The sequence below is a fragment of the Phascolarctos cinereus genome, unplaced genomic scaffold (genome assembly GCF_003287225.1).
Source record: "Phascolarctos cinereus isolate Bilbo 61053 unplaced genomic scaffold, phaCin_HiC Scaffold_1;HRSCAF=81, whole genome shotgun sequence".
NCBI classification, from domain to species: Eukaryota; Metazoa; Chordata; class Mammalia; order Diprotodontia; family Phascolarctidae; genus Phascolarctos; species Phascolarctos cinereus.
Genome location: NW_027555514.1, coordinates 164,167,939 through 164,191,694, shown reverse-complemented (window position 1 = coordinate 164,191,694; position 23,756 = coordinate 164,167,939).

Sequence of the window (23,756 nt, the reverse complement as noted above, 5' to 3'; positions counted from 1 at the left end):
GCTTATACTGATTTGGGGACATATTGCTTCACACATGAGAAGTTGGAGAGACTTGTCCAAGCCCTTTTTACCTCTAACTTGGACTGTGGTTATACAGGCTTAGCTTGTTTTATTGTGCTTCATATTAGTGCACTTTGCAGATACTGCATGTATTTTCACAAATTAAAAGTTCATAGCAACCGTATGTCAAGCAACAGCATTTGTTTACATCGTGTCTCAGTGTCACATTTTGGTAATTCTCGCAACATTTCAAACTTTTCCATTATTAATATCTGTTATAGTGATCTGTGATCAATGGGCTTTGTTGTTAATATGTATTGTAATTGTTTTGGGGGTCAATGAACCATGCCCATATAAGATGGTGAACTTAAACAATAAATGTTATATGTATCCTTGAGATACAACAATACTTAAATTAGGCCAACTAATAATCCTACAAAAGCCTCTAAATGTTAAGTGAAATGAAGAATCAATCACTGCTGCAAACTTCACTGTTGTTTTATTTTAAGAAATTGCCACAACTACTCCAACCTACAGCAAGACTACCCTGATCAATCAGCAGTCATCAACATCAAGGCAAAACCCTCTACAGCAAAGAGATTACAAGTCACTGAAGGCTCAGATAACAGTTAACACTTTTTAGCAGTAAAGTATTTTTAATTAAAGTATGTACTTTTTAAGACATAATACTATTGCACACTCAATAGATTACAGTATAGTATAAATATAATTTTTATATGTACTGCAAAACAAAAAAATTCAAGTGACTCACTTTTTTAAGATATTCACTTGATTGAAATGGTCTGGAACCAAACCCACAATATCTCTAAGGTATGACTGTATTTTCCTAATGGGATAGTCCGTTCCCAAGAATCTTCTCTTTCACAAGCTACAATTTAATATTCTTAATGCAGAAATCTGACCTTAGAACTCCAAAGCTCAAAAATCTTCAGAAGGCCCCATTGCCTCTAGGATAATGCTAATTGCATATATTTCTAGAGGGCTATAAGTTTCATAAAATATTATCTTAGTTTTAGCCTCACAACAAACTTGGGGGGGGGGGTTGAAGCTACTGATGATTTTATTGCTATAAGGAACTCTCTCAAGAAAAATTCTTCTACCAATGTAGATTGGCTACTGTTCTGAATCTTTTAGTCTTGAGATCTGAAATATGATCCATAGATAGATAGATAGATAGAGATAACTGCATTTCAATAACTATGTTGCTCATTTTGTAAGTGTCTTAGCATTATAGACGCTATGTTTCCTTAATATTATATGGGGTTTTGTGAGAATCCTTTCCAAATTCATAATGGTTTATCACATGAGCCTTAATCTACAAATTAACACTGGTATTATAAAGGTATTTATTGTGGTAAATATTATTATTGTTGCTGTATCATCAAAAGTAGTTATAAAAAGTTGTTATATCATGAAAAATATCATCAGAGATTAGACAGGTTAACATTAAACCAGGAAGTGTAAAAAAAAAGATGAAGTAAATTATGTTGTATAAAAGGTTATTATGTGTATATATGTATATAGAAGTAGGCATGCATATGTATGTATATACAATATATATGTATAGATAGATGTATTACATACTATGTACATATACATGATATATAAGTAGATATAGATTATAAGTAGGTATACATATGCATATATGTACACATATATAATATTTGTGTTGTATTTGTATGTATATATGTATTTGTACCTAATAAAGCTACCACCAAATTTTAGAAAGATAACTCATATCCTTGTTAGGAACATGTTTTGATAACAATTAATTCATAAATAAATGACACATATCTAAATGACACATATGTAAAAGGCATGTTCCCCAATGGAACAATGGTGAAATGAAATGAATAGAAAATTTACAAAGAAATAAAAAAGAGACTGTTAATAAATACACAAACATATGCTCAAACTCCTTAATAATTCAGAATATTACAAACTAAAAAAATACTTTGTTACCATCCTAGAATAGCAAAAATAATAATACCTTAAAATTATAAAATCCAGTTTCTTGTGTGTGATGGAGAAATCACACTCTGATACATTAATAATAATAATAATAATGTCAAAATTTGCAAACTACTTCACATGTAGTATTTCATTTAAACCTTACAATAACCCTTAGATTAATTTTTTAAATAAAGAACGGAAGTTCAGAAATGTCAAATGTCTTGTCCAACTTCACATAGTCAGTATATATCACAGACAGTACTTGGATCCATGTCTTCTTGATTTTAAGTTCAATATTCCTTTCACTATATCATGTTACCTCCTATATGTCCTTGTTGAAACTGTGTGCATCTTGGAGAGTAATATGGTAAGGTGTGATAATAAGTATGATACTGATTGTTTCCTTCAATCCAGTATGTCCATTGGCAGGACCCTATTTTAAAAGAATCGTTTTTTCAAAAGCAAAATATTTCTAGCTGCTTTATTTTCAATAATAAAATCAATAACAAAACAACCCTGTAAATAGCTTATATCTCTATTGATTGAAGATGGCTAAATAAATTATGGGATATTAATACAATACTTTAAAATGATTAAACTGAAGCATCTAATGCCATACAGAAAGATCTACAATTGAGAAGAGAAAGAAAGAGAAAAAGAAGAAAGAGGAGGATAAGGAAGAAGAAAAGGGGGAGGAAGAAGAAAAGGGGAGAGAAAAGGAAACAAAGAAGAGGAGGGGAAACGGGGATGGATAGAAGTAGAAGGCTGAGAAAAGAAGTAAACCATGTCAAATTTGACAGAGCTTTGGCTAAGCGTGGAAGGAGAGACAGGAGAAAAGTATTTTCTTTGCTTGCTTGTTTATAGCTTTGCCTCTGCTTTATGAAGGATACAATTTGGAGTAAGATTTTACACTGTTTTGTGCATTTGATTGAAATATTTTGTTGATCATCTTGATATGCATAATAAAAACGAGGATTTGAAAATGATAAGGTAGAATTCTGGGTTATGTGATCAAAAAGATTTTTCCATTCCCCACACTCAAAAATATACCAAAAGAGGAATTAGGCACTAGAGATAGAGCAATTATATGAATCCACAGAAAAATAAAGCATGTAGTCCAAAAAGGTAATAGCTTTTTGAATTAACTATGGAGAATATTAATCCATAATGCCCTCAGTACCTCTCCCCTAACTGGTTCCACATTCTGTCAGGCCACACATACCAGCTCAATGGTATGTATTTGGGAGCATACTCAGAAACTTCCTCCTTGTTGCAGAAGCTCAGCTTATACACCCCCACCCTAGACCTTTTCCCTATCACTCCTGTACAACACAAAAGGTGGGAGTACATGAAAACAGAGAACAGGTTATATGACAAATAAGTGTAAAAAATTATGATCAGGAGGGCAAGAGGTAAAATAAACCCATACAAAATGGGAATTAAGGAAATATCTACCATAGGGCATTGTTTCTATCTTTACTATTGCCTTCAAGAAATTATACTTCTGAGAATGAGGAACAAGACAAAATAAAAAGGGTGAGGTGGCAATAAAAATTGGTTAGAAGAGGTAACTTAAACATCATAGTTTAGAAATTTTAATTCAATGAAGAACAAAAAGAAGCTAAGGAAAGACCAAGTAAATATAAAGACCATGGACCTAAGAAGACTCAGAATACACAGAAGGGATAGAAAATCAGTAAAAAAAAAAAAGTACAGAAAAAAGAAATGATAACAAACAAAAAGTGGGAAAGGATGATAAGGAGGATTATGAATAAACTACTAAAGAAAAGAGGAAAAAGAAGGAAAAATTATATAGCTAAAAAGAAGAAAAAAGGAAATAAGTTATATAAAACTATACAACTAGGGAAAGATTGACAGAGTGGTATTCAAGATTAGAGAAAAAAAGAGGCTGTGATCTGTGGAAATAGAAGTGCCTTAAATTAGATTAAACAAAACTAATATAATAGGGAAAGTACTGATATTTTATTTAAAAAAAAACTAATTCAGGAAAAAAAATTCTAGAGAAACAAATGGAGGAAAAGATAATCCTAATTCTCATAAGCTTAAATATGAGTGTATTAAACAATACAATAAGATGAGAATGGCAGATTATGGTAGAAAACAAAACCCCACATTCTGTAGCTTACAAGAAACACAACTAAAAAAAAAAGTACAGCTATACAGAAAATAAAAATGAGAAGCCAGAATAAAATTTGCTATGGACCAGGTAAATCAAAAATAGCTGGATGTTCAACATGCTATTGGGGGGGGGGGATTCACGATATTAAAAGATAAAAAAGGAAATTGCAATATGGTGAAAGGAAAGACAGACAGCAAAACAATGTTAATATTCAACTTATCTGTGTTAAATGTCATTTTATCTAAATCCATAAGGAAAAAAGATAACAAAAACCAGGACACATAGTACCACAGAAATACTTCATGTTCTTCTCTCAGAGTTGGACAAATTTAATACAAAAATAAAGAAAAAGAATTGAAAAAAATGCTGTAGAATTTAGAACTTAAAAAATACTAATTTCTGAATTGGACTACTAAAGAATAAAGATATTTCGCAGCATCTCTGATGGAACATTTACCAAATTTGACCATGGATTAGAGTAGATGAATATATAGATATGGATGAAATATAGATGTAGAGTAGGTATACATATAAAGGCTGAAATAGTAAATACATATTTTTAAACACCACAGTGCAATGTAAGGAGAAATCTGTTTGGTGAACTCAATCAAGGAAAAAAAAAAACAGAAAACCAAAGATTTAATAATTAAATCCTTAATGATGAGTGTGTTAAAGAAGAAATTATAGAGATAATTAATATTTATGTGAAAGACAATGATAGAAACAAAGCAGCATACCAAAATATCTGGGAAGCATTTAATTCAGTCTGTAGTGAAAAAAAAAATCCCTCAAATATAAATTACAAAATGGAAAAGTAATGTATTATATAAAGTATTTTAAGTAGATATTCAATAAATAAACCCATGAGCCGAACATTTAAAAATTATAAGTGAAATGGATGGAAAACTTTTAAAAAAATTATAAAAATGACAAAACTTAAAACTGTTTTTGAAAAGACTAACAAAATGAACAAGCCTCTACCCAAACTAATTAAAAAAAGAGGGAAGAGAATCAAATTAACTAAGCAGCAAATGAATAAGGTGAAATCACAACAAAACCAGAATACATTTTTTAAATTATCAGAACTTACTACGTACAGTTACATTGCAACGAAAAATAGATAACACAAAAGAATAGAGAAATATCCTCAAATATATGAAATATCCAAACTAACAGAACATTAGAGAGTTTCATTATTCAAAATCAGGAAATAGAACTAATGTATGGGAACTACCAAGGTGGGGACAAAATCTTGATAGATTCGCAAGAGAATTCTCATAAAACTGTTATAGAACAATAAATTGTTATTCTAAACAAATTATTTTACAAAATTTACTTATAAAAATCACTCCACCATATTCCTTTTATGAGACATACATAGTCCTAATACCCAAACCAGAGAAAGTTAAAGACAAAAGAGAACAAGATACCAATATCATTAATGGATATTGATTCAAAAAAATCTAACCAAATTCTCTCAATCTATAGCAATTCTCCTAAGAAATCATTCATTATGAAAAAATTGGATTTAGACAAGGGATGTAGGATGGTTCAACATTAGAGAAGTAAATAATTTAGGCATATTTATAAAAAAACATTCATAAAACAAATGATTATCTCAGTAGATCTAGGAAAAGATTGAAAAAATATAACATTTACACTAAACCATCTTTAAAATATAGGCATAGAAATCTTTTTTAACTTCTTGAATAGTTTCATTTTCAATATAGATACCCTGGAAATTTTACTAGTAAGTACAGGAGTAAAGCAAGGATGCCCATTCTTCTCACTGTTATTAGATACAGTTCTTGAAATGCTGACAATAGAAATAAGACCAAAATGAATGAAAGTGATAAAAGTAGGTGATTAAGGGACAAAATTCTACCTATTTGCTGATGATATTATGGCTTACTTAGAAATTCTCACCAAAGACATTAATTGGGAAAATGAACAGCTTTGCCACAATTGTGAGCCACAAAATGTACAAAAACTTATAGCGTATCTGTAAAATGATTTTTGAAAAATTCAAGAGGCAATGATAGAAAGGGAAATAAACTTCCAAATAACAACAGAATGTTATAAAATATCTGAGACTCAATTTTCCAAAACACCAAAAATAGTTGTCTACATTCAATTACAAAATGTGCCTTAAAGAAATAAAGAACAATTTAAATAGGTAAAGGAATATTCAGTGCTCATGGCTAGGCCATGCTAATATAATAAAAATAACAGTACTACCAAAGTTAAATTATTACTTTAATGTGATAGCAATCAAATTTCTAAAGATAAAAGATTAGAAAAAATACTAAGAAAAATTATTTTGAGAACCAAAATCTAGAATATCAAGGAAAATGATGAAGAAGAAAGGAATGAAAGGAGATTCAAGCAACAATTATTTTTAAAAATGTCATTGGTCAAAGTACTGAAAAGTAGTTCTATGGAACAGTCTAGAAAAGGGAGAATCTAAAAGCATGGACATCAACAAACCTTTTAACATAAATTGTTTGAGAAAGAACTGTTTGATAAGAATTGCATGGAACACTGGAAAGTAACTTGGAAGAAATTAGGCTTAGATCAATATCTTGAACAATAGTATACAAAAAATTCAAAATAGATAAATGATTTGAAGAACATAACACTAACTTAAAATTGGAAGAGAAGCAAATTGTATACTTTTCATAGCTATAAGTAGGGGATGAATTCTTAACCAGAAATGGGTAATAACAAAAAAAAGCCTACATAATTTTTGTTACATAAATTAATACTTTTTGCACACACACAAAAATAATGCATATAGGATAAGAAAAGAAGTGGTCTAAATGGGAAAAATATTCTTTTATATAGAAAACTAACAGAAACATATATAATACCAAAAACCAATACTAAATATATAAGAGGAGGGGTTTATGCATACAATTCTGAACAAACAGTTCTCAAAAAGATTTTCAAACCATTAACAGCAATATGAAATAATGTTCCAAATCACTAATAATAAGAAAAGCACACATTAAAACCACTCTGAGATTTTACTGCATACATAGCAAATTGGCAAAGATGAAAAAAAAGATCAATTATCGTGATTGAAGAGCTTATTGGAAGATGGAGACACTAACGCACTGTTGGTGGAGTTATGAATTAATATAACAATTTTATAGAGCATTTTGGAATTATGAAAATAAAATTACTAAAATAACTATACCTTTTGTTCCAGAGATTCCATTGCTAGACATATACCCAACACAAGACCGTGATAAAAAGAAAGGTAGTGTCAGTTCATGTAAGTCTTCCCATGCTATGTATTATTTATATTCATCATTTGTTACAGAACAGTAACAGTATATCATATTAATATACTATATTAGTTGATAGGTATCTATTTTGTTGTCAGTTTTTTGCTACCACAAAATATTTTAATAAATATTTTGGTGTATACAAGATCTTGTTTTCCTTCTTTGTCCCCCTTGTTATGTATGTCTAGCAGTGGGATCTGGTTCAAACAATATGAAATTTTAATCTCTCTTCCCTTTTTTGGCATAATTTTACATTTCTTTCCAGTATGATTGGGTCAATTCAAATCTCCATCAACAGTGTATTTCTGTGTCTATCTTTCCACAAACCTCTAACATTAACTAATTCCATCTTTTGCCATCTTTGCCAATTCATTGACAAGGACATGAAATTTTAAAGTTATTTTGATTTGACATTCTTTAGTGATTTGAAGTAGTCTTTTGAATAACTGTTAATAGTTTGTAATTTCTTTGAGTAGTTTTCTTTTTTTAATTTATTTTTCTTTTTCTATTTTTTTAGGCAATTGGGGTTAAATGACTTGCCCAGGGTCACACAGCTAGTAAGTGTTAAGTGTTTGGTCTGAGGTCGGATTTGAACTCAGGTTCTCCTAACTTCAGGACTGGTGCTCTATCCACTGTGCCACCTAGCTGCCCCTGAAAAGTATCTTTCCTAAGAAACAATGCATTCTTAAAGATCTTAAATTCTGCATAATTTCACTCATATAGGCTTTAAAATGGTCTAATGTCCAGAATTAGTTGCAAAAGCCTGTGTTTTTTCTCATACATTCATCAAGAATAGGACTATATATTTATGTGTGTATATATATATATATATATATATGTGTGTGTGTGTATGTGTGTGTGTGTGTATATGTACGTGTATATATGTATGTACATATGCGTGTGTATATATATGTACATACACGTATGTGTATATATATATATAAATGTATAACATTTTAATAATGATTTCACAAAGATAAAACATAAAAAATAGATTTCATGTGGCCAGTGCTTCTAAGTAATTTTTTTGTAAGAGAATCATTTAAGATAATCAGTTTTGCCCTTGTTTTATATTTATCAATCTGTTTATTTTTCTATCTGTTTTTTGTTCATTTGTTTATTAGACCAGGGAATCTGCTACAGATCTGGCAACTTAATTAGATTAGAGATAGAAATTTAAAAGAAAATTCCACCCTTCCATTCTTCTCCAGTCTATATAGCAAAGAGTGCATTCACTCTCCTAAAGTAAAACCAGTCTATTCTTCACCAACAGCAACCAAAGCATTGTCTTATCTTTACTAACTGTCCCATATATGCATAATGCTACAGTCATATATGTTGTCCATCCAAAACATTTAAGAATCTTCATCCACTTGGTCCTTGCTGTGCACAGATGATATGATCAGGGCAAACTTCTTTGAATGGTTATGCATTTCTTCCTGGAGACTTCACAATATTTCAGAGTTTGATGCAACCTACATACATCTACAATGTCATTTGTCAACAGAAGCATTTGGGAAAATGCCATTATCCAGAGAGAATCCCTCTGCTACTTGTAATCCTTGCTCAATCTCCTCTAATGCAGTGGCAAACTGTACAGTGATAGGCATAAATCTTCTTGTTTTAAGCTTTGCCTAATATTTATGATTGAAGGATAACTGAACAAGATTTTTTACATTGTTTTAGCTTTCAAGGAATTTTTAATATTTTCAATGCAGAAATTCATGATAACTTTTTTGGGAAAGGGCCTCAAAGGTACAGTTTTGTTCTGCTAAATCAAATGTTCTTAAAAAATTAAAAAAAAAAAATTCCACAAAGTGAGATCTTGCATTTCTCTCTTTATCACTCAATTGCCAAATGGTAAATGTGATTCATTCTTGTATATCATATATAAAAGTTTTCTTGTTCCCTGCTAATACCTTGGTCAAAGATTGCACATAAATAAGATTTACAAAGGTTTTTTTTGTATAGATGGGAAAATAGAATACAGATCTTTAGTTGTTAATGTTTCCTTGATCTTTTTTTATTCTACATCAAAAGGGTCTAAGAGTTTTTCCTATGCCTTCAATATTTTGTCCTTCTTCAAATAACTTTGTAAATTGTAACTCTAATGACCTCCCTATTGTGTCTCTTCCAGCATAATTCTACTCTATCTACACTTGTTTCAGTCTAGCTGATTTCTCAGTTTTATTCATTTTAGTGTTGCTCCTGCCTCCCCAAAGTAGCATTGCCATGAGGGAGATGCAACATAGAGCCCGAGACAAAGATACATTCCCCATAGATGTTAAAGTCCCCTAGATGCAGGTTTATTTTTCAGATTACATTCTGCAAATTGCATAAAGCCATAGAAAAATTGCAGAGCCTCTCAAATGAGATCTATAATTACCCAGAACTGTTCAGTCTAACTATCCACACAGAAAAAGATGGGTAAAACTCATCTATTACATAATTCTATGGTTCAAAGAACAGCCTATAGAACTTGTTCAAAAGTCCACATCTTGTAAAGATATTGTAAATGGCCTAGAAGTTGAGCAGGAGGAAGAGCTTGGATTGTCTTTGGAAAATTATCCATTTTTTTTAAATGACCCTATGATTTTCCATTAAACAGAGTTCCATGGGGTTTTGTTGTTGCTGTTGTTTGTTTTGGGTTTTGGGTTTTTTGTTATTGTTGTTGTTTTTTGGCTAGGCAGTGGGGTTAAGTGACTTGCCCAGGGTCACACAGCTAGTAAGTATCAACTGTCTGAAGCCAGATTTGAACTCAGGTCCTCCTGACTTTAGGGCCTGTGCTCTATCCACTGTGCCACCTAACTGTCCCTAAGAGTTCCATCTTTTTTAGCACCAATATTCTAACAGTGAATTTTCAAATCATAACATACCATAGTGTCTGAAAAAATGAAGTTGTGGATCACCCAAAGAACAAATTAAGATATATGGCTGGCATCAGCAGTCTGGAACCCATTACAAAGACTTACACAGACAAGACGTTTAAGTTATGTTATCAGAAAAATTGTACAACAAGAAAAAAGTGGGATAGTCATGTAGCTAGAGCAAGTGACCAATGATTCACTGGTATTCCAAAATGTCAAGAGGATGTGAGAAAGGACCTCAGAAACTTGAGTGAACCCTGTTTTCTTGGAAGGACACTAAGAAGAGGAGCACAGAAAAGGCAGGTTGTGATCTCCAGGCCTGAAGAATATGCTTCCATGAATGACGTCATGGATCCGTTGAAAATTAACTACAATAACTTGCTTAGCGAACTCCAGAGAAAGAAGGGGGAACAAATCATTGATATGATAGCTTAATTAAATAACAAAGTACAAAATAAACCCATGAATTATTATTATTTATTGCATGCCACTAGAAAAACCAAGAAAAGAGCTATAATGAGGAAATCCATTTACATAATCACAAAATTAATGAAAATCTAAAAATTAAACTGCCAACACACTATTTATATGAATATAACCACAAAACAATTTTACGTGAATAAGAAAATCTAGTTGGATACGTGTTCAGTGTTCATGTTTGGGTCATGGCAATATAACAAAAATGACTATACTGCCCAAATTATTCTACATATTGAGTGTTCTACTAATCAAATTGATCCAGGTGGAACAGTGGATAGAGTGTTGAGCCTGGAGTCAGGAAGACTTATCTTCTTGAGTTCAAATTTGGTCTTAGATATGTACTAGCTGTCTGACCCTAAGTAAGTCACTTAACCCTGTTTGCCTCAGTTTCCTTATCTGTAACATTATCTGGAGACACAAATGGTGAAGCACTCCAATATCTTTGCCAAGAAAACCCCAAATGGGCTCATGAAGGGTCATACATGACTGAACAACAACAATACTGACAACCAATCAAATTACCTGAGAAATATTTTGTAATACTAAATGGAATAATAGACTTCATTCAGTAACATTAAAGGCTAAGAATACCGAGGTATATCATGAAAAAATTAGTACGAAAGAGCAGGTTTACACAATGTTTATTAACACCTAAAGCTCAATTTCTAAAAATAGATTAATGAATAAAATAAACAAGACAGAAATAAGTGCTCAGACTTATCTAGTTTTTGACAAATGTCAGAATACAAACTATTGGGCAAAGACCTTATATGAAAAGAATTTCAAGGAAAACTTAAAAAGAAAATTGACACAAATACTTATAGGTTGGCATCAAATACCTTATATCACAATAAATCACAAATAGATAAAATAATTAAATATAAAAATTATGACACAAAATTAGCTGAAGACAAAAGATATATTTTTACCATTATAGATCAGATGGAAAATATAACCAAAGAAAGAATATATCAGAAAAAGATAAAATGTAAAAATCTCAATTATATAAGATGAAGAAGCTTTTGTAAAATTCAGATCAGTGTAGCTAGGATCAGGAGATCTGGGAAGATTTTGAATGCTGGTAAAATGATCCAAATCTCAGGTTGGTAGAGTTAGCCAAAAAAATTTTAGGGTGACCCTTCCCCCATTTAATCCAATATGAAAGAAGCTGGAGCTTTAGTTCTGGGTCATAGTTTATGGAAATCTGTGCAAGTTACTACAGAAATCTACTACTCTTTCTCCTATAATATTTTAAGAGAAAAACAACAACAAAATTTAAATATCACATAAAAATAGAATGAGGGAAATATGGTGTAAAATATGGAGTTTTAAATCATTAATAGCACAACAATATACTATGCTATGAGCATCGCTTGAATTTCTGTCACATTTGAGATCTTGAATTGGAATATTCCTGGTAGAATAGCCAGTTGTAGGGATGAGCTAAATCTTGAATGAATTTTATTTTCTTTTGTAACTCAAGGGAAGAATAGTGCAAAATGTAGGTTTGGCATCAAAGAAGAAATTAGGTTTGGATGCCAATCTTTGCTTAAAGTTATTATTTCTCTTTGGCAAACCAACAGCAGATGTTACTATAGGTGTCTCTAGGTACATGGCCATGATTAATACATTTTCTTTTATTCAATTATATACCTGACATGTTTTGCCAAATGATGTTGCTTGTATCTTTGGGGTAGCTTCAAGCTTGCTTAAAATATTTTTTGGCTCTCAGACAATGAAAATGAAAAATAAAAGATAAAATCAAAGCAGTTTCATGCTTATCTTTGGGCTTATTTCCCATTGTCTATTCGGATACCAAGAGACTCACATCGGAAGGTATTAGCGGGAACTATTGCATTTTCAAATCTCTGATATAAACAAGCTGTTTTCCTTAGATGATCAGCTTGACTCAAAGTGAAAAAATGGAGTGTTGTTTATTGTAATTTAAAAGGACTAACAAGTGCACAGTTCAAAGCAATAGAAACATTTGCATTGGATTTGGGTGCTGTGCTACTGAACAAAACTGTCAGTAATCTTTATCCTTTTTAACTGAGAAATATACAGATCTTTGGAGGAGTAGGGCAATAAATGAAGAATTGATTTCAAGATTTTCTTGTTGACTTAAAAAAAACCTCATTGCTCTACCCTAATGATCATGACTTCCATGCAATCTAACAAAGCTAGTTTAAATACCCAGTAAATCCTTTTTGTCCTCCTTCCAGCTCTTGATTCCATAAACTTGAAGCTAAGTGACTTAAAGGATTGTGTCTGCTTGATCAGATAGTTGCTAGATTGTCTACAAGGGTGAAATGGAGCAACCCAAAGCAACAACTCCTTTAGTAATTGTTCTTAGTTACAAGAAAAATGTACCTCAATATTTTGATGGACCCGTAGTGCTGGCATATCAAAATGGTGACCCATATTGAGTTTGCAACCAACTAAACCCTCAGACCTTTTGAAATGGCTCTTTAAGCATTTCCTGCAAACCTCCCCCCACCCATATTGAGATCAATTATTGCTACTAAATACAGTGTTGAAGCCTCTCAGAATTCCTTGGATTCTGCTCCTTTACCCAGTGTATTAACTACCTCTCCTTTGTTTTTGTCATCTGCAAATTTAATATACCACCTATCTATAAATTTAGCATACCATCATTTAGCATACTACCTGTGCTTTTATTTGTCAGCGTTGTATTTTTTTTTAAAGGAAGAGGGGTCAGGAAACTTAACATATTTACACCAAATTCATTACATACCATAGAGTATCTACAACAAGGAAATCCAGGAATCGACAGAAAATGAAATCCGAGAAAGGAACCATTAATAATGCCTATGGACTCAAACGCCTCTGCACAAAGTATGGGTAATAATAAATAAAACTACTAGATCCTAATATGAGAAGATATAGTTATATAAATCCCTGAGATCCAGTGAGATGGCATTCATTTAAAATATGGCTCCAGAAGAGTCTCTTATTCAAAAGTAAAAGGATAGAAAGTTTTGGGGACTAGCATGTTAAGGAGATATTTTCAGGTAAGAATTGAAGGAAAAAAACCAGAATGAGGATTCATGGTCAGAGCTTAGCCGTGAAGATGATTGTTGTACTTTCTCAAAGAGGACCAAATGACATCACTATGTTAGAGTCAAGTTACATTGTGTCTGACTATGGCTGATCAGAACCACACAAGCTCTGAATGCTCTACCACAGGTCAGGCACAAATAGTCCCCTTAAACATTTGGAGTATATTCTCTAAATCTGTGCATCTCGTGTTTCTTTTGAGTTACTTCAATTTTGCTTTGCTCACAGAGCACAGCACCTTCTCTGATGAGGGCATGCCATGCTTAGTGGTCCTGTGCCAGTGTCTCACATCTCATACAATTCCAAAGCTCTTAAGAAAGACCTTGAGAGTGTCCTTGTATTGCTTTTTCTGATCACCATGTAAGCACATGCCCTGTATGAGTCCTCTATAAAACAATCTTTTTGGCAAGCATGCATTTGGCTTTCAAACCACACAGCCAGCCCGTCAGAGCTGCGCTCTCTGCAGTAGGGTTTGAATGCTTAGCAGTTTAGTTTAAGAAAAGACCTCGCTGTCCAGTATCTTATCCTGCCAGGCAATCTTCGGAATCTTCCTAAGGCAATTCAAATGGAAGTGACTCAGTTTCCTGGCATGGTGCTGCTATACTGTCCAGGTTTCACAAGCATACAACAATGAGGTTGGCACAATGGCTCTTTAGACCTTCAGTTTGGTAGTCAGTCTAATACCTCTTCTCTCCCATACTTTCCTTTGGAGCCTTCCAAACACTGAACTGGCTCTGGCAATGTGTGTGAACCAACCTCATTATCAATATGTACATCCCTGGAAAGTATACTGTCAAGGTGAGTGATCTTATCCACAGTATTCAAAACTTCTCCATTTGCTGTAATTGATGGTTCCCCATATGGATGCTGTAGTGCTGGCTGATGGATCACCTGTGTTTTTTTGGTGTTAATTATTAGGCCAAAATTAGCAAAAGCAACAGGGAATTGATTCATATTTTGTTGCATCTCAGCTTCAGAGGCTGCATAGAGTGCATAATGATCTGGAAAAAAAAAAGCATAGTTCAATATTCCCTCCACTTTAGTCTTGGTTTATAGCTTTTTCAAGTTGAAGAATTTACCATCTGTGTGGTAGCTGACCTTGATGCTGAGTTTGTCCTCATTGAAGGCATTTGACAATGTGGCTAAAAATATCATTCTAAAAAGCATGGGAGCAATCACATAGCCTCATGTTACTCCATTGTTGACTAGGAAAGTACAAGAGTATCCTCCATTATCCAGAACGTGGGCAAGCATGCTATCTTGAAACTGGCATACACTACTGACAAACTTCTCTGGGCAACAAAATTTTGACATAATTTTCCATAAGTGCTCACGATTGACAGTATCAAAGACCTTGGTCAGATCCACAAATACTGTGTACAGACCTCTGTTCTGCTCCTGACATTTCTCCTGGATTAGTCAGGCAGCAAACACCATATTGACCATTCCTTGGCCCTTTCTGAGGTCACACTGCTTCTCAAGTAGATTATCATCATCCAGAAACAGCCTATGAAAGAGGTCTCTGGCAAGCATCTTGCCAGATTAAGTGATTAACACAGAGACACTTCTCCCACTGTGATTGTCATAAGATAGTTTATTTCCTTTACCTTTGTAGAGATGGGCAACTTATAACTTCCTATTGCTGTATAACCCAGAAGCTGTCAGTCAGCTTTTGTATGAGGAATGGAACCACACACACACACACACACCACACACCCCTCGTGAAGCTCAGCTGGAACAGAATCAGTACCAAGGGCTTTGCCACATGGAAGGAGCCTAATGGAATTCAAAACCTCATCTTCAGTTGGAACTTTACCTAGGGAGGGACTGACTTCAACCTGAGGTCAGTGGCTTCAGCCTTGATTGATGATGGTTTGATGAGAACACTATGGAAGTGTTCAGTCCATCTCTCTAGGATCATGCCCTTATCACTAATCAATGTGGGTCCATCAGCACTGAGGAGTTGAGATGCACCATAGGTCTTTGGCCCATAAATAGCCTTCGCAGAATCATGAAAGTGCTTTGGATTGTTACTATCAGAATAAAACTGAATTTCATCTGCCTTCATGCTGAGCCAAGAATCCTGCATCGTTCTAAGCTTTGCTTATACTTTACTTTTGGTGGAATTAAATTATGCCATTTTAAAGATGGATGAATTATCCTGCTGATAAACCTTATGGAATTCTTGTTTTTCCTTTAGCAGCTTCTGAATTTCCCCATCATTTTTGTCAAACCAGTCTTGGTGTTTGTGAGTGTTCTGACTGAGATGAGCAAATGCAGTGCTGTCCACCAAATCCCTGAGAGCTGCCAACTCCTTTTCTGCTCCGCTGTTGCCAACTATGTATTGGTCAACTTTCTCTCCAAGTTCACAACAAACTGTTCCCACTCAGCAAGTGCTCTGTTCTGTTGATATTAATTCTTCTGGTAGTCATTTTGCCTTGGGGACACCACTTTTGTTGAATGCAAATATTTAACTTGGAGAAAATGTCTATGATCAGTCTAACACTCAGCTCCACACGTTGCCTTCATCACTCTCACATCATGTATATCTCTTCTTACAATCACATAGTCTATTAAATGCTAATGTTTGCTGTGAGGGTGCATCCACGAAGTTTCATTGTGTTTAGGTAAATGGAAGACAGTGTTGGTGATGAGAAGGTCACTTCAGTAGTAAGTTACCATTACTGTTGTTTCCAACTCCATTCCTTCCTGCCATATCTGGTAATATAAATTTACTCTAGTATTAAAGTCTTCCAGAATTATAAGCTTATCCTTTTTTGACACATTGATGATAGCATCCAGGTCTTCATAGAATTTTTCTTTGACCTCATCAGGGTTTGTCATGGTGTAAGCATAGGCACCGATGATAGCGGTGTAGCATTTTCCTACAAATGGCTGTCTCATTGTCTTGAACACTACAAGCTTGTTGACCAGATTAGTAGTGATTGCAAAACCTACACCAGCTTCAAAGCACTCCCCTTCACTGTAGCCACTCCAAAAAAAAGTGTATACTGCTCCACTTTCAGTAAGCTGACCTTCATTTGCCAACCTTGTTTGACTCAGGGCTGCTATATGGATGTAATACCTGCTGAGTTTTTTCCAAACAAGAGCTGTTCATCTTTCAGGTCTACTGGACTTTGTATTGTCTATAAGTGTGTGCATATTCCATATATTGATGGTAAATTAAATCATATTTGCAGAAGTTTTTGTACATTTTTTGTGTGTTTTGACCACAGAATGGGATCCCTACCTGCCACAGGATTCAGAGCAACTTTTCTAGCCACTTCCTCATACCAGGAGGTGATAGTGCTATCCTTAAAAGGCTGCTCAGATACCCAAGGGGGCACGCAAATCCCACTGCTGCTCCCAGTGAGAAGACAACTCTATGGCCTGGGCTGATGGTGTATAGGGTTATGACTACAGCTGTCAGCATATCCACACCTACTTCTTTGTCACTTGCCAATTGCCACAGGACTTTGAGATAGGTAAAATTGTATGGGTGATATCTTTTGATTTGTGCGTAAATTGGATTTAAGTGAGGTAGAGTTGACTTCTTTTGAAGTGTTCCCAGTCACTAGCCTAAGATGAACTATATCCCAGTGTGCCAAACAGTTAGGTAGATGTTATTCTTTAGTCTCTGCCAGTGTTTAGAAGTTTTGAAAGAACATATAAGATAGAAGAAGTATACAATTGGATTAAAATAAATGCTGTCCCAGTTTTTTAAATGAAAAACAAATGCAGGAATGCAAAGTGTGTGTGTGTGTGTGTGTGTGTGAGAGAGAGAGAGAGAGAGAGAAATGGGGTATCTATAAATCATTGAGCTTAAATTCAATTCTTTTAATTCATGCAATTATAGAGGCAGCTGGTGGTGCAATAAATAGAATGCTGGGCCTAGAGTCAGGAAGATGAGTTCAAATTTGGCCTCAAAAACTAACTGTAACCGTCGGCAAGTCACTTAAGCTCTGTTTGACTCAGTTTCCTCAACTAGAAAATGGGGATAATATTAACATCTACCTCCCAGAGTTGTTGTGAGGAGCAAATGAGATATTTTTGAAAGTGCTTAGTACAGTGCCTGGAACATAATAGGCACTATATAAATGCTTATTCCCTTCCTTCTTCCTGTAAATGTTATTTAATTTATCTAAATAAAGATGTTTTGATCACACAGAGCCAATATTGTTTCAGCATAACCAGGTCTACCAGTCTACTCATCTACTATGAGACTACCTCATGGCCTTTATGGAAAGGTCATTAGGCTGGTGATTTAAGGCAATGTTGCATCTACAGGTTTCCCAAATGTCCAACTAGTCTCTCCTCCAGACCTAGCATGCAGTTCTTTCAACACATCCTCACAAGGCAGGAACTAAGGTCCTTCATTAAACTAGTTGGCATAAATTTTATAGAGTCTCCAAATTATAAATGTGTTTTTTAAAGTATATTGGATGGCCTTCATAGCCCCTTCCAACTCTGAGATTGAGTAATTTACTTTGCAGATTAGGAACAGAGAAGCACAAATATATTGCTTTCAAGCAAGAGAATATGGATGCGAACCCAGAATTTTTGATACCAAATCAAGTGTCCTTTGTGCTGCACTGTGTGGTAAAGGACAGATTGGATTGGGAAAGAGAGTGAAAACAGAATCAGCTGTTAAGATAAAGTGACTACAATCTAAGCAGGTTATAATGATAGTGTATAATAGAGTTGTTAGTAAGAATAGAAGCAAGTGAGTGGATGGTTGTGAGAAACATTACACAAGTTGAATAAACAAGATTTGATAATTAATTGGAGAAGAGTGTATTGCAGGAATATGAGAGAAAAAGTCAGGGAAGTAGCTAGATCTCCCAAATTGCCCCACAAATAACTTAAAATAATATCTCAAAGAAAAGTTTAGTGCAGCAGAAATAATTAAAAGTCAGGATAAAGCAGTTGTACACTTAACACAACTTGGGAGAATTTCAGGAAAGATCTGACTTCTGATGGTGCTGGTCTGAGCTGATTGGAGTTCAGATACCTCTGGGCAGATATTGCTGAGTCAACAAATGGCAAGCCCTAGGGGCAGCTATGTCTCCTGCAGCCTTAGCTTAGGTATGGTATAGAGATTGAGTGGATGATCAGGAGAAGATTATGGGGGCCCTTCACTGGTGTGTAGCTCCAAGTTTACTGACCAGACAGCATCCCATATTTTGGCTACAGGTGAGGAGGAGTGAACACATGGTGATGAGTGTGGTCATAGAGGGGCAGGGACCTGCTGGTTGTGTCACTCACAGAGCAGAGTCCGTGGTTTTGGTTTGAAGGCAAAGGAGCAAGCTGATGCTTGCAGCCACCTGAGGAACTGCAGAGAACAAGAGTCTTTGTGATGACAGCAATGCTGGGGGGTGCTGGTCCCAGCTCAGGTGTGCAGAGGAGTACTTGAGGTCACCTATAAACCAATGTGTGAGCCTGAGGAGTAGTGACCACACCTAGCCTTGGACTATAGAACGATGAAAGAACCAAGAGGTCAGAGGCCCCCAGAGAGAGCTCAGAAAACAACAGCATGAAAAACCTGAAGCCTGAGATATTATCCCTCACACCCTGGAAGCAGAGCATGAATCATGAAAAAAGAAATGAGCATTGCAATAAAAATAAGAAAATCATGAAAAGAAAAGAAATCCAAAAACTTACCAAAGAAAATAATGTCTTAAAAATTAGAATTGGACAAGGGGAAACTTATGACTTTATAAGACGTCAAGAAATAATAAAATTAAATTAGAAGAATGAAAAAATAGAAGAGAATGTGAAATATCTCATTAGAAAAACAAATGACCTGGAAAAAAATTGGGGAGAGATAATATGAAAATTGTTGGATTACCTGAAAGTTACAATTAAAAGAATAGAGTCTAGACACTCTATTATTAAGGAAAATTACCCTGAAATTCTTGAACAAGAAATTGAAAAAGTCCAGTGATAGATACCTGAAAGAGATCTAAAAATGAAAACTCAAAGGATCATTATAGGAAAGTTTCAGAGCTTGCGAGTCAAGGCAGAAATATTACAATATTGCAAGCAAACAGAAAGAAATAACTTAAATATTGTGGAGCTACCGTCATGATAACACAAGATTTAGCAGCTTCTTCATTAAAAGACAAAATGACATGGAAAATAATATTCCAAACAGAAGAGTAGCTGAGCTTGCAACCAAAAAAGACATACCCAGAAAAAGCTGAGTGTAATTCTACAAGGGAAAACATGAACATTTAACTAATGGGACTTTCAAGTATTCTTGTGGAAAAGACCAAAAGTGAACAGAAAATTTGGCTTACCAGAATCAGGAGAAACATAAGAAGAAACATGAAAGACTAATTATAAGGGATTTAATAAGATTATACTGTTTACTTCTTATATGGGAAAATTATACTTGTAACTCTTAAGAGTTTTATTGTTCCTAGGATAGTTTGAAAAAGCATACATAGATAAAAGTCTTGGAGTTTAGTAGATTACGATGGGATGATCCTAGAAAATAAAATTGTATAAGGAGAGGTGAAATGGAGAAAATTATCCCATACAAGAGAGGTGTGAATGGAAGAACTGTTACAGTAGAGGGGAAGATAGGGTAGAGGGCAGGTAGTACAGGAACCTTATTCTAATTGGAACTAGGTTAAAGAGGGAAAAACATGTCTATTTAGTAAGGCATAAAAGTCTTCTTAACTTACCAAGAAATGGGAGGGCAGGGGGATAGAATACAGGAGGAACTTTTAAAAGGGTGTGTGGATGAGGGAGGCACTAGTCAAAAATAAATTAGACTTCTCAGGAAGAATAGGGTAAGAAGACAGAGAGGAAAGGATAAAAAGTGAAGAAAAATAAGATGGATGGAAACACAAGACTAGTAATTATGATTTTGAATGTGAATGGGATGAATTCATTTATAAAATGGAAACAGGTAGCAGAATGGATTAAAAACTAGAACCCAACAATATGTTGTTCACAGGAAACATATTTTAAAATGAGAGACACATATATGGTAAAAACAAACAAACAAAACAGGGGTAGCAGTCATGAGCAATCAAAACTATATCTTTCTGCAGACAATATGATGGTATATTAGGAAAATCCTAGAGATTTAACTAAAAAGAGATAATCCTAGAAACTACATTAAGTTAAAAGATGCCATAGATAATGAAATAATACCAGTACCAAACATATATGCAACAAATGCTATAGCATTCACATTTTTAAAGAAAAAGGTAAATGAATTATAGGTGGAAAGAGATAGCAAAATTATAATAGAGGGATTTCAATGTGCCTCTCTCAAAACTAGATAAATAACCAAATAATAACCAATAACCAAAAAATAAATAAATAAAAGAAGTCAAGGAGATTAATAGAATCTTAGATAAGCTACAGATGATGAATATCTGGAGAGAACTGAACGGGAATAGAAAGGAATATGCCTTCTTTTCAATGGTAAATGACACATTTACAACAATTGATCATATATGAGGCTATAAAATAGTTAAATGAAGAAAAGCAGAAATGCTAAATGCATCCTTTCCAGATCATAATGCAATAAAAAATTATATGTAATAAGGGATAATAGAAACACAGATTAAAAATTAGTAGGAGACTAAATAACCTAATCTTAAAGAATGAGTGGGTTAAGGAATACGTCATAGAAACAATAATTTTATTAAAAATAATAACAATGAGACAACACATCAAAACTTATGGGATTGAACAAAAGCAGTAATCAGAGAAAAAGTGCTATCTCTAGATACTTACATCAGTAAAATGAAAGAAAGCTCAAATCAATGAAAATGTCATGAGCAACAAGAAAAAAAAATAAAAATAGTAGAACCATATTTAGAATCTCACAAAACATAGCAGTAGCAACACTCAAAGACTGCAGGTCTTAGAATGTTATGTATTGAAAAGCAAAAGAACTGGGGTTGCAACTGAAAATATATCCAGCAAAGGTAGGCATAATTCTGAATGAGAAAAATAGATATTTAATGAATTACCAGACTTTCAGAATTTTGTTGCAAAAAAAAAATCTGAACTTAATAGAAAATTTGACTTACAAGATCCAAGAGAAATATAAAATACACATCAAAAACTAATTACAAGGGATTCAATAAGGATAGACTGTTTATTTGTTATATGAGGAAATGTAAAACATATGTCCAAGATTGTTATTAGTAATTGGATAGTTTGAAAGAAAGATTGAAGTAGACTTGTGTATGATATGATTCTAAAAAGTAAAGCCATTTAGGAAAAGGTAAAAAGAGTAATTATACAAATAAAGTATGAGAGGAAAAACCTACAGAGGAATTGGATGGGGAGGAGGTCTGGTAGTTCTCGAACCCTACTCTCATCAGAAATATGTTAAAGAGAGAACAATACATATACACATGTATGTATGTATATATAAAAGTCTTCTAAATTCAGAAAGAAATAAAAGGCTAAAGGGATAGGGAGGGGTTGGGGAAAAGAGAGGTTTTTTGAGGGAACCTTATTCACATCAGATCTGACTTAAAAAGAGAATGATATAGACATTTAGAAGGGAATAAAAGTCTTTAAAATTTATAAAGAAATAAGAGGATAAGGGAATAGGATGGGGGCATAAGGGTGTTTAGATTAATGGGAATGGGATAAAGAGATGATAACATATATACTTGGAAGGCTACAAAAGTCTTCTAAATTCAGGTAGAAATAAGAGGGTAAGGGGAAAGGGTGGGAGGGAGAAAAAAGGAGGGATCTTTGGAGAGGGGTAGGTTAAGTAATAGGAGGGCAAGGTAGTGGGTAGAAGTAAAGTAGGGGAGTCGGAAGGGATAGGAATTAAGAGATATACACAAACATAAAAATAAAGATCAAGAGTAGAATTTATTAGGAAAAAAGCAGAGGTAGTATCACAGACAAAGTTAAAGCTAAAATAAATTTAATCAAAAAAGAAAAATAGGGAAACTAACTGTATGTCCAGCCATATTAATATTGTTTTAGACTATTTGAAATAACTAGATAGAATAAGGTTGGAATATTGCTATGGTGTAGAAAATGATGAGTTAGTGGACTTAGAAAAATATGGAAAGACTTGGACTTATGAAGGAAGATGTCATCCACCCTCCGAGACACAGAGAATGAACAAGTATAGTACAATCTTATATAGATGCATATGAATGTGTATGTCTATACACGAGTATGATTATAGATATGTAACTACATGTAAGTATATGTGTGTATGTGTATATGTATGCATATATATATTTGTTTATATATGCATGTGCATATATGTGTGCGTTTGTGTGCATATATGTGTATCTGTGCTTGGGGAGGAACAGGGGAAAAAGAACAAAGTAAAATGTGTAAAGCAGAGAACAAAAGAAAATTTACAAGGGAACAAAGAAAAAATGGACAGCTTTGAAAACAATTGCAGTATTTATTACATAGGCTTTCTTGAAATGGAAATTTATTACTGTGTATTTTGAATCCTCTCTTACATTCTGCTGTGCACATGGAAATTCTTTTTTTTTTTCTTTTCTTATTTTTTATTTAAGTTTTGATTTACATTAATAATATGTTTCTTTTTCTTTTCTTATTGTGTGTTTAAGTTTTGGAAAAAAAGAAATAAAATGGTGTATCAGTGAAATAGAATAGATATACAACATAATGTAGCAAATTATTATAGTAACCTTGCATTTGATAAGGGTAAAGATTTAAGTTTCAGGATAAGATTTCACTAGTGAAAACTTGTGGGGCAACTGGAAAGCAATCTGGCAGAAACTAGATATAGATCAATTTCTTATACCATTTATCAAAATAAGGTATCATAGTACATGACCTAGATTATTAGTAAATTAGAATAACATGGAACATATTACATATCAGACTGATAGACAGCAGATGAATCTATTCACGTGAAATAGAATATAGAGACACAAAGCATTATGAGTTGTA